The 12,466-nt window shown below is 40.9% G+C and overlaps 1 long non-coding RNA gene across 1 annotated transcript in view; it reads right to left on the reverse strand.

Annotated features, from left to right (window-relative positions):
• The window catches only part of LOC131762925 (uncharacterized), a 58,649-nt gene that overhangs the window by 38,948 nt on the left and 7,235 nt on the right, over nt 1-12,466 (reverse strand). The window contains exon 2 of the long non-coding RNA XR_010842189.1: nt 824-974. This is a non-coding gene — a long non-coding RNA (uncharacterized lncRNA). The remainder of the gene's footprint in view (nt 1-823; nt 975-12,466) is intronic.

A 12,466-nucleotide genomic window follows, 5' to 3' on the forward strand; every position in this document is an offset into this window, starting at 1 on the left:
GGAGTTAAGACTTGGACCTATAAAAGTAAAAGCTAGTCAAATGTAAGACTGGGTCAGAGAGGTAAAGAGTATTAAGCGATCCAGAACAAGAGAGGAGACGGGGTTGGGGTGATGAGGGAAGAAGGCTATGTCACTTCTTAAAGCGTCTTGCTGAGGACCAAATTTTTAAAAATTGAAGGCATAATTTACATGATACAATAAAACGACTACAAAGATATTAAGCATTCAGTTATGACTGCTGATCATTGTATACAGTCACATAATCAACCTTAATCAAAATATAGAACACTGCCATCACCCCAGAAAGTTCCCTAGTATCTTGATCCTATCTAGCCAATTCCCAGCACTCACCACCATTCTGATTTCAATCACCATAAATTAGCATTATCTGTTTTAGAACTTCATATAAATGGAACCCACGGTACTTTTTTGGTCTGGCTTCTTTTACTCAGCATAATTATTTGGGGATTTATCCACATTATTAATGGATCAATACATGTCATTCCTTTTTCTGGTTGAGTGACATTCTACAGACATACCACTATTGGTTTATCCATTTACTGTTGATGGACATTTGAGTTGTTTCCAGTTTAGGGTTATTAGAAATAAGGCTACTCTGAATATTCTTCTTAAATTCTTTTTTAAAAACATGTTTTCATTTCTCTTGGGTAAATACCTAGAGGTGATATTTCTTGGCTATGGGATAGATGCATGTTTAACTTAATAAAGAAATTGCCAAACAGTCCCCTAGAATGATTGTATCATTTTATGCTCCCCCCAGCATTGTACAAGAGTTCTATAGATAGTTGCTACATGTTCTCACCTTAGTGTTGTTAATATTTTTTTATTTTAAGGCTCCATTTTATTTTAATGCACTCATCTTGTGAGTCTTGTGATGGTCTTGTGATGACACCAAGACCTTCAAGAAGCAACTTAGCATAGTAGTTAAAAGTATTGAGTCCTTGCAGGATAATCTAGAAACACAAAGAGAATTACTGATATAATAACCCTTTGACCCAGCAATGCAAAGTCTAGGAATCTATTACCTTAATATCTGCTCAAGTACAAGATAATAAATGTATATGTTTATTCACTTAAGCATTTTTTTGCAATAATATAAGGTTAGAAAGAATGCAAGGGTTCAATAACAGTCAACTGGTTGAATAAACTGCAGGACATCACACAATGAAGTTCTAAGAAGTTCTAAAGAGAATGAGAAAGGCTTCTGTGTACTGATATAGAGAGATCTCCAAAATATACATTAATATACATTAAGTGTATACAAAATATACACTTAATATCCATTAAGTGGAAGAAAAAAAGCAAGGGGTATATATACGAATTGGAGAGGGGTTAAAGTAAGGCTATATATCTATACCACACACACAGACACACACACAGACACACACACACACTTATATATGAAAAAAAAAACCCTACTACACTGGACATATAAATAAGAAACTAATAAAATATTGTTATATAGGAGGGAAGGAAACAGGGGTAGAAATAAGAATTCTTTGTGAATATTTTTCCATATAATTTTGATATTGAATTATATAAATGCATTACCTGTTAAAAAATTACAACTAAAAAAAATCCTAGAATTGAAAAACCTAAACATATATCAAATTGGTAACATGATCACACAGAAGAATTATAGAAAGAAGTACCCAGATTTTGTGAAAATCTGTGAGCTCATAATGATACTCGAAAAGAGACAGGCAGAAAAAAATTAGTTGTCATCCTTGAGGTTGTTGTCAAATTCCTCCCTTTGAGAATTGAAGGAAGAAGCAGTCCAAAATGCTTCCCCACTCCAAAATGTTTGTCAGGGTAACTAAACAGATCTAGTTGATTAGGGAAAGAGTCTCTTCACTAAGAAATGGCAGCTGATTAATGTAGAAAAAAAATGATAGCATTAGAAAAATCACCATTTTGTGATTTCTAATGAACAGTAATTCAGGCAAGGGCTGTCAGATGGAACTGGCCAGTAGGTGCATAGTTGAGGGGAAACTGCACATCTGTATGGTATTAAAGTAAATCCACACAGAATACTTTCTGGTTACAGGGGAATACCATCCCTCTAGAGCAGCAAGCTCGGGCTGCCATCCCTTAACCAGAAGACAGTCTGAGTTTCAGCATCTAATGGTGGAAACCAGATGGCATGTACCTCCTGATGGAGTGCCATATGAAACGCACAACAGCACCCAAAATGTATTCTAGACAAAATTTATTAACGTGAATTGACCAAGCTCTTTGATGTAACTTCCAATTTATAGGAAATACAGGGGACAGAGGAGCAAGCTAAGTGACCACATGAGGAAGCAATCAGACAAACACTGAGAAGGAAAATTAGTAGATGAAAAAACGGACTGCTTTAGATTAAAAATACCTAAGGGACATAAAACCATTAAAAATGCATGGCCCAGACCTAAGTCCTGATTTGGACAAACCAGCTTTGGGGGAATAGCTGGGGAACAATTAGGGTGATTTTCAATATGATTGCAGTATTAGATGCTATGAAAATTAATTGACAGGGAAAGAGAAAGATTATTATTAAAGGAAAACAAACTCTTTACAGCATCATGATCTTGTTTTAGTTAAAAAAATACATATGTGTGTATAAAAAGATCTAGAAATATATGTAATAAAATAGTAACAGTTTCTGGTTGGTGGGTGTATTCGTTTTCTGTTGTTGCACACGAATGACCAAAAATTTGGTGGGTTAAACTTCTTCTGTAAGTTAGAAGTCCAACATGGTCTCACTGAGCTAAATCAAGGTGTTGGCAGGGCTGCATTCCTTTCTGGAGGCTCTAGGGGACAATCCATTTCCTTGCTTTTTCCAGGTTCTAGAGGCTGCCCACATTCCCTGGCTCATGGTCCTTCTTTCATCTTCAAAGCCAGCAACAGCAGGTCAAGTCCTTCTCGTATTGCATCGCCCCGAACTTCTCTTCTGCACCCCTCTTCCACTTTTTAGGACCTTCGTGATAATCGGGTTCCACGAAGGTAATTCAGGATACTCTCCCATCTCAGCTGATTAGCAACCTTAATTTCACCTGCAACCTTACTTCCCCTTTGCCATGTAACTTAACATGTTCACAAGTTCTGGGGATCAGGACATAGCTTTCTTTGAAGGGCCATTATCCAGACTACCACAGTGGGAACATGATATTTATCTTCTTATTGTTGCTCTCTGTATTTTCTGGTTTTCTATAATGCATATATACTGCTTCTGTAATAACAAAAGGCTATTCTTCATTGAAAAATAAGTATAGTGATGGGGGAGGAAACAATATCATTAAGTGGTAATATTTTGGAGATCATGGCTATATACCTATAGTAGGAATAAAGAAAACATGTGACCTAATTATATGTGAATAAGTATTGGTGGCTTGGAAAATTTCCACTGAATCATATTAAAAAATCCTACAGTTCAAACAACGTGTATGAAATGGCAGATGACATTCTGGAAAATGCTATGTATCTGAAAAATGACTCTAGTGATGACAAGGACACTGGGATCAAAGATTCAGGTGAAAAGTGTGAATGACAATTTTCATAAAATGTGAGTTCAAGTCTCAGCTCTATCACTTACTAGCTGTGCGACCTTGTGCCAGGTATTTAACCTCTTCTTGCTTCCATTACATTATCTATAAAATGAAGCTAATAACTGTACTTTCCTCATGGTGCTATTGAAGGATTAAATGATTTAAAACCTGTGGAGGGCTTAGAACCGTGCCTGGCACATGACAAACACTCTGCAAATGCTAGTCATTTTTGTTTATTTTTCTGGCAGGTGTTTGTAGCCACCTGTCTCGGATGGAAAATCACTCTGGATTAGTTAAGCTGGTACTTAAAAATCTATCACCTCTAAAAATCACGAGAGTCAGGCACTGATTATCAATAGCGTTCTTACACTCACAGGAGACTAGAGTAATTACCCTGAGGGTTTCACTATTGGGAGTTTTTCCGAAGTGGCTGGGTTCCCAGGAAATACCCCACCAGTGCCAGTATAGTGGCTAAATAATAATTTTGAAGCATCAACAATTACTTAGCCCAGAATCGTCAATACGACGAATGGCACTTACCACTATGGGATTCTAACACCTGTAACCTGTTAGAAAGAGAAGTCTAATAATTTGCTAGTTTGACAACTTGGGGGCAAAGGAAACAAGTTTTCCAGGAGGATGAGAGACTGGAGACAACGTCAGCATATATCACCCTGCTCATTGTGAACTGATATTAAACCAATCGGATACTGTGAGTTGTTGAGATCAGTCAAGCACAAATAAAACACATTTGAAGAACTTCATCATTAACAAACTCTAGTGATATTGAATAATGTTCCACGGAAGAAATGCAATAGATTCTTTAATGTTTAAAGCTGGAAGGGATCTTAGTGATCACTTTAATTCAGTGTGTCTCAGACTAGATTCATGGTCCTACCTGCCACCTCCCATTTCTTTTTTCTTTTGTTTTCTGCAGGATTTTTTTTTCCAAGCCTTGAACATGCTCTTGTACACAGTACCTCTCCAAGACCAAGACCTGGTATATGACCCATCCTGACCACAGAAGCTCCTCCTTTTTGCCCTTATAATTTTTTTAACTTCAGAAGGGACGTTACTGGTGATAAGAACCCTCCGGGCAAACAACGATGTATTATAGCCATTTCATAGAGAACAATGCCCAGAGCGGCCAAATGATTCACTTGGTGAACTAAATGATCACAGAGCTGGCTCAAAATCTAGGCCTGTTCGTAGAGCTCTCTGGAGAGAACCTGTGTGCTGAAGACTGTGCCCTGGGCCTGAGCAGCCTGGAGTAGAGCAAAGCAACGAGGAAAAGATGGACACAGAACCTACAAGGAAAGGGAGAAGAAACAGTCACCTGAGAATGTGCCTTCCTCCTCTTTGCCTTTCTGCTCAGCCTAACATTTATTAAAGCCCTACAATTTAAGAAAGATATTGTTGCGTGTTACAGAGGATGACAAAAAGCTGTGCATAAGACTTGGTCTTGGGCTTCCTTTGTGGCGCAGTGGCTGACAGTCCGCCTGCCGACACAGGAGACACGGGTTCATTCCCCGGTCCGGGAAGATCCCACATGCTGTGGAGCGGCTGGGCCCGTGAGCCATGGCCGCTGAGCCTGCGCGTCCGGAGCCTGTGCTCTGCAACGGGAGAGGCCACAACAGTGAGAGGCCCGTGTACCACAAAAAAAAAAAAAAAAAAAAAAAAAAAAGACTTGGTCTTGCCCTGGAGGACCTCAGATTCTCATTGAGAAGGCACACAGGAAGTTGAAATGTTAACAACAATCCTATTTTCCTAACATTTATAGTTTGTAAGAGCTTTCACATATATTTCCCCAAACTCATATATTGGGCAAGCATTATTTGTCCCTTTTTATACATGAGAAAATGAACCACTGATCAGACAGACTGACACGGCTCAAGGTCAGAGACCCAGCACGTGGACTCCATCCTCTGATCACCCCATACACATCACATGGGCAGTTTATGACAAATGGTTGGCTTTTTGATGACAACTGCAAATGCTTTGGGGGTTTTTACACTGCATACAGTAAATTGTTTGACTAAATTGACTGTATCCAAGATGATTTATATTATTAAGACTGATTTTTTTAAAAAGGTTTATAAGAAAAACAATTTGTAACAAGGGAAGGAAGACATGGCAGGGCAACGGAGAAAGCAAGAGTGAATATGGTATCATGTACGTTTTTACCAAAGATTTTTGACTGCAAAAATAAATGTTCAGGGACTTCCCTGGTGGCGCAGTGGTTAAGAATCCACCTGCCAATGCAGGGAACACGGGTCCAAGCCCTGGTCCAGGAAGATCCCATGTACCACGCAGCAACTAAGCCCGTGCGCCACAACTACTGAGCCTTTGCTGTAGAGCCCGAGAGCCACAACTACTGAAGCCCATGCGCCTGGAGCCTGTGCTCCGCAACAAGAGAAGCCACCACAATGAGAAGCCCGTGCACTGCAACGAAGAGTAGCCCCCGCTCGCTGCAACTAGAGAAAGCCCATGCGCAGCAATGAAGACCCAATGCAGCCAAAAAATAAATGAATAAATTTATTTTTTAAAAAAATGTTCATCGCAGAAAATTTTGATTGCAGAGAAAAGTAGAATGAAAAAAAAATCTGTTGTCTCATCAACCAGAGCAAAGCAGTGTGCAGCCATCCCTCACTCCCAATTTTTAAAGTCATACACACTATAAAACTTGACAATTTACATGAAGCTTTTGAAAATTCTTTAGTTCTAAATATCTGTAAATGGTAACAACCACTTTTTTTTTCAACCTACAATGTATCATAGCAGACAATAAAAAAGCATTCAAGTTTGAGGTATACCAATTACATTTTGGAAATTAAATAGAGATGCATAGAAGCTGGAGGAGTGTCCTTACAGATACATTAGCGTTCTACCAACAGAAATGTTTGATCCTGCCTACAGCAAGGCTCCAGTGCTGTGGCTGGAACCTTTGATCTTGAGTCCGACTCCAGCATATGGTGCTACTAAGCATAATCAAAGTGCAAATCTTTATAGAAATTATAGAGACTGAAAAAGGGAGGGATGCTTCCTTCCTCTAATTTCCTCTCCTGCCATGTTCCTGGTCTTAAGTAAAAAACATTTGGTCTTTTGATGAAATCTGCAAATAGTTTGAGGGTATTTTACACTGTATATAGTCAATTATTTCACTGTCCAAGATTATTTCCATTACTAAGATTGACAGTGTTTCTTGCCAGAGCAGAGTCATGGTTTTCGTGCCAAATTACCACATGGGTATGAAACTGCCTCCACTATTTTGGCCCCATACAGTGATATTAGAATAAGAAGACATCCACAGTTCTGGGGGCGGTTTCTTGGGTGGGGAATACTTGCCACTTGTACATTCCAGATTTTGATAAGAAATCACTGAATATTTACAGGATGAGTTGCTAATCCTTGAAGTTGATACTCTTCAAAAGAGGTGTCTTCCCTACAAATATTTTTAGGCCATTAATTATAACAATTCGGATCAAGTTGTGAGACAAATAGTATTTTTTTATGAAATTCCCTTCAAATATATCTGTCAGTCCACCAAAGACAGTGGGAGACAATTTCTGAATTAAAATATTGAACACAAAACTCGTATTTTGTCAAAATGGATCATCTGTGCCGTCTCACCAACATCCTGCTGTTAAGTTTGAGTGACTGCAACGCACCAGGCCTCAGGCAAGTTTGCAGTTTGGAAGAAAGGTGGACCCAGGAAAACTTTGTGTGTTGTTTCTCATGGTTACTGATTATTGTGCCCAAGCCTTACATAAATTCTTTTTAATAATGCAGTTATTAAGAGAAAAAAGAGATGCCTAAAGCACCATTCAAAAAGTTCAGACAAGGGCTTCCCTGGTGGCGCAGTGGTTGAGAATCCGCCTGCCGATGCAGGAGACACGGGTTCGTGCCCTGGTCCGGGAAGATCCCACATGCCGCGAAGCAACTAAGCCCGTGAGCCATGGCCGCTAGGCCTGCGCGTCCGGAGCCTGTGCTCCGCAACGGGAGAGGCCACAACAGTGAGAGGCCCGCATACCGCAAAAAAAAAAAAAAAAAAAGTTCAGACAAGTGCAGGCGAGTGTACTCTCAGCTGCTGGGCACTGGCCCGGCCTCTGTCTCTCCTGACCAGGCAGTGCCAAACCTGGTTGGCAAACCTGGTTGGCTGGTGCTCTTATTGGACCAATTGCTAAATATTTTGACTATCACCCCGAACTGGCCTCATTAGTTGTATACATAGGCTTGTATCAACAGGGAGCCCAGCGAGGTCTAACTATAAAATCCTGGGGTCAGAAGTCAACAGTTTAGATTGTCGTCTGAACTCTATCATTACAGCGGTGGATCATTCCAGAAGTTAGCTAATTCCTTTAATTCTTAGCATCCTTGCCTCCAAATTGGGGATATGAACATTCCTCACCTAATTGCCTTATTAGACATGTTGAGGTGAAATCAGGTATTAAATACGAAAGCACTTGTTTTAAATTTTTTTATTAATTTCAAAGAAATCCATAGTAATTGTATAGCATTTAGAAAATGCCAAAGCATAGGGTGTAAACAGTTATTCATCTTCTCACCATGTGAAGATAACAACAGTTAACATTTCAAAAATTTTCTTCTAGCTTTTTATGAAAACCCTGTGACAGTTCAACAATAGTTGCTGAGTACTACACAAATGAAATAAAACAAGGCTGATGTCCTTCCAGCTGGGTGGGGATATAAAATGGTTAAATAAATGTTATTACTGTAGTATGAAGAAATCCAAATGAAAAAGTACTGAAAAGCTGTACCATCATACTCAACTATAGGTCTGGTCCCTGGAGATGACAAATATTTCAGTATTTAGGAATAAGGGACACTTTTATACCTAAAGCAGTTCCTTAGGCGACTGACTCAATTCTATTCTAAGGGAGAACATCATTATATTACTGCTATAAAATTTTAGGTGCACAAAAACACTGTACACTGTAACCATAAACAGTATGTGGATTTGCCTTATTTCCTATATTACACTCAGCCACCAACCGTCTCTCCTTTTTTAGCTTTTGCCAGACTTCCCCCAGTTCACTGTAGTTCCTGTAGATACACCATCTATTTGTGCACGTCGGTTTCAAATAATCAGGCATCTCTGAACTGATGGATAAGGATGTTCCTTGGACATAAAATCCTTGGACTCTTTTTTCCCCGGACATAACGTCCTTGAACTGTTGGAAGCAGTCACCTTGTAAATGGCCTTAGACACATACAGTATTATGTGGACTGATGCTTTCTACAAAGGTTTTAGTTCTTTATTATTTTCTTCCCAAAAGATAATTGCTATGAGCATAGCAAATGGTGCTCATCCTGTTTATGATGGCACCATGCTCCTGGATTCTTATATGCATTTAACTCCCCGGCCATGCTTAGCTCCCAGAAGGCATGGACCTTGTCTACTCTCTCAATCCCTAGGCTCCTAGAAAAGGATACATTGAAATGTTTGAATAAGCCCGTAAGAATTCTCGTTCAGTCACAATACCTAAGATGATACCTGGGAATGTGCTAAATAAAGATCGCTAGGCCCCGTTCTAGAGGTTCTGAATCAGATTCTCTGCAGCTGGGCCTAGGATCCTGCATTTTTAATAAGCCCTTCGGTTTCTTCTTCTGTAAAATGGGGATAACAGTAGTTCCTACCTCCCTAGGTAGGTGTGGAAATGAATGAGTTACTTTATGTAGAGTGTTTAGACTACTGCCTGGCCCTCAGCACTACATCAGTGCCAGCATTACTACTGTTGTTACTGGAATATGATCAGCCAATCATGAACAGGTGTTCTGGAAATAGTGTCTATTAATTTTCTCAAACTTAAGTGTGCATAAAAATCATCTGGTGGCTTATAAATGCAGGTGCTGGGGCCTTGCCCCCTGAGATTCTGATTTAATAAGGCTAATACCTTTCCAGGAATCTGCATTCCTATATTTCCTTAAGGGCAAAAATGGAGAATCAGCAGATATACTGTAAACCAGTGATTCTCTCATTCACATTGCTAATCCCCAAGACAAAGAAACTTGCCTCTCAGACTGGGGCTAAGATGAGGCTCAATTCAGATAAAGAGACTTTTGGGGGTCATTTGATAGCATGCCAAGGAACCACTGGGACTCTTGGTTTCCTACTTCATCTGTGTCAGGGGCCACACTGCCTGTCTGGGGCTGGCTCACTAGGGTTGAGGAAACAGCTGCCGTCTCCGCAGGCTGCCCTGAGTAAGCTAAGGCTGCCGCTCCAGCAGGGAGTAGCAGGCCTACCTCTCCCTGCAGCGGGGAGCTAGGCCTGAGCTCTTCTTGCCTAACCTATCCTGCACCAGGGCAGCCTGGGCCAACTCATGCCAGATCAAGGGAACCACAGGTTGCCTGGGAAGAAAGTGTGTACATCCCTGGCGAGCCCAAGACTCCATGCCTGGGCAAGAACAGCTAAAAACCTTTATGCCACATATATGTATCATGGAACCAGCCCAAAGTTGGCTGTGCTTCTGACCTCTGAAATTACCCCCAGAGTGCTTGAGATTTAAAGGGCAAACTTTCCAAAAGTGAAATGACAAAGCTCTTGTTTCTCTTACAAACAGCTTTCCTTCCTGGATTTCTCTATTTGTGATTATGCAAATTATACCTTTAAGCATAATCCATACTTGACTCTCCTGGAACCTGATCAAGCTGGGATCCATCCATAAACAAAGACATCACACAGTTAAGAGATAGGCATTTAAATGGAGACAACTCTGTCCTTACTCTTACTAAAAATTATTGCTTTTTATAGAAAATCAGGTATAGGCTATGTTATAATAAAGTAGAATTTACGTTTTAAAAAAAATGCTTTCCTTCAAACTCCTGTAATTTTTCTCCTTGTTCTTTAATCCAAGTACAGGTACTTTCTTCTCCTAAAGTGCTACATATGGACAGACATCTCCAATGTTTGAGAAGCCTGGGGTTAGAGCACTGGTCCATGGTTCCTCCTCTTAGCCCTGGGTCCTGCGTTACCAGGAGTCTCCTGGAGGTCTCCCAGGCATTAGAGTTGAAATCCCAACCCACATCTCCAGATTCTTTTGAGAGCTACCCTTTAGCCTTCTCTTGACCCTAGGGGTATACACTTGTGACATGATTGGTCTCCAAAGGACAGATGGGAAAAAGGCCTGCACAGACTTAGGCAATTAAGTAAGGAATTCCAGGGTCCCAGGAATCCTGAGCAGGAGTGGGGATGTGGGCAGTGGGTGGTTACATATCTTTGGAAGCCTAAAATCAAAATCCTGCTCTTATGATGAGGGCCAACCAAAGGAGGACTGGAACATGGCCCTCTAAAGTGCAGGGTCCAGGGTAGGGACCTAGGTTGCCCTGGTCCAAGAGTATACTGTATATATAGTATCTATACAATGCCTGCATGTATGTTACATAAGTGAATACCTTGGTCTGGATGTTCTGTCAACACATGTCCCACACAAACCTGTCAGAGATTTCAAGGTTCGAGGCGGCAAGAACTAGAGAGATAACATTTTCTTTGTGTGGCACCTACTTTATTTAGGCAGAGAGACCTCTTGATGTTGCAGTGCAAATGTGATTATGTCAACTCCCTGCTGAAAGCCTTAAAGGGGAATAAGGGACTATTTATTTGGAAGTCATTGTATGAACAGGTTGTGTGATATTATTAAAACACACAGATGTCAAAAGAATCTCACCAACAAAGATTCAGACAGAAGATTTGGAGGTTTCTAAGTCAGTCTCTTGCACTTGTCCCCAGGCTTACCCTCTTCCCGACCTGCTCGCCATCACATAGGTAGTACTCAGCACTTCCCTCCTCTGGAAGCCTTCCTCAAGCTCTCAGTCCAGCCAGGTGCACCTCCACAGGGCTCCCACGGCACTGCAATTGCTCCCCGCCCATCAGTCTCCCCACTAAGTTGTTGCACCCTGAGGTCGGGCCCTGTGTCTTATCAGCACTGCCTTCCCAGGGCTCATCCTGGGATTTGGCACATGCTAAATTCTCACTAAATGCTTCTTGCCTGATCACCAGCAGCAATACGGAGTTACTTTTATAGCTCTTCACGAAAGCTCTTCTAAGACTACCGAATTCAAGCAAAATTTTAACTCCTGAAGACAGACATGGTCTGAGAATAAATCAAACACCTGAACACATAGCACCACAGACATGGAGACCATTGGGGGCACATACGGATATCACATATGTGTACTCTGAAGTCTTTTAATGTCATCCATTTGTAAAGTTGACCTCAGGTTATATTCCTTTAAGAAGGGAAGCATTTCTTAAAAAGATGGCAATCACGCTTTTTCAGAATGAACGTATGTGCACCCATACACACACGTACTTTACCTGCAGATCTCAAAATTTTACCATACTGAAATTAGATTGGGGGTGCTAGCGACACCTATCAGAAACTGTTTCTACTTATTTGAAATTTGGCATACTATTATCTATTTTAAGCAAGGTTAACTACATGGGGCAGATGTGTTACTTCAAGAAAACTGAACGTTATGGAAAACCAATTGTCTTTTTCTCACTGTTGTGGCCTCTCCCGTTGCGGAGCACAGGCTCCGGACGCGCAGACTCAGCGGCCATGGCCCACGGGCCCAGCCGCTCCGCGGCATGTGGGATCTTCCCAGACCAGGGCACGAACCCGTGTCCCCTGCATCGGCAGGCGGATTCTCAACCACGGCGCCACCAGGGAAGCCCCCAATTGTCTTTTGACATGAAACCATGGAAGGTATTATTTTTACCTGCAATCCAGGACTACTGGTAGAAATATTAAGCACTGGACAATAATATCCAAGACATTAAAAAAAATACTGAACAACTGCAGGGGTCTGATAACTTTGTTAATCTTACTTAGAGGCATCTACAAAGGAACAACACCCTCAGTGGAATAAGTGATTAGTGCAAACTGTAGTGACCTCTG

The sequence above is a fragment of the Kogia breviceps genome, chromosome 9, assembly GCF_026419965.1.
Source record: "Kogia breviceps isolate mKogBre1 chromosome 9, mKogBre1 haplotype 1, whole genome shotgun sequence".
Taxonomy (NCBI): domain Eukaryota; kingdom Metazoa; phylum Chordata; class Mammalia; order Artiodactyla; family Physeteridae; genus Kogia; species Kogia breviceps.